This window comes from Penaeus monodon, chromosome 15 (assembly GCF_015228065.2).
Source record: "Penaeus monodon isolate SGIC_2016 chromosome 15, NSTDA_Pmon_1, whole genome shotgun sequence".
Taxonomy (NCBI): domain Eukaryota; kingdom Metazoa; phylum Arthropoda; class Malacostraca; order Decapoda; family Penaeidae; genus Penaeus; species Penaeus monodon.
The window spans coordinates 40,662,174-40,662,529 of NC_051400.1; positions in this window are offsets into that span (position 1 = coordinate 40,662,174).

The following is a 356-nucleotide window of genomic DNA, read 5'->3' on the forward strand; positions in this document are numbered from 1 at the left end:
GAATGTAGCCACTATTATGCATTAACCCGGGTGTACACACCACATAACACAGGCGCGTCCAATATATCAATTACTGGAAGGACGCCCGCTCTCTCCTAGGCTAATAGCATGGAAATGTCCTTTTAAAGCTGAGGGCACCACGGAAGGAGTCAGTCCTTAGGGAAAAAAGACGAGATCAGTGGAAGTAGGTGTTTCCTTCAGGAGGAAAGTCCATTTGCGCTGAAGGTTGGTGTAAGTGATGGCGCATTTAGCGTCTTGAAACGTAGTAATATTTTAGAAGGATTTCTTTCACTAGAAAGTCAAAATTTGGGGTGTCTAAGGTCGTGGCTTGACTTGGTATGTTTGGGTCCAAAGAG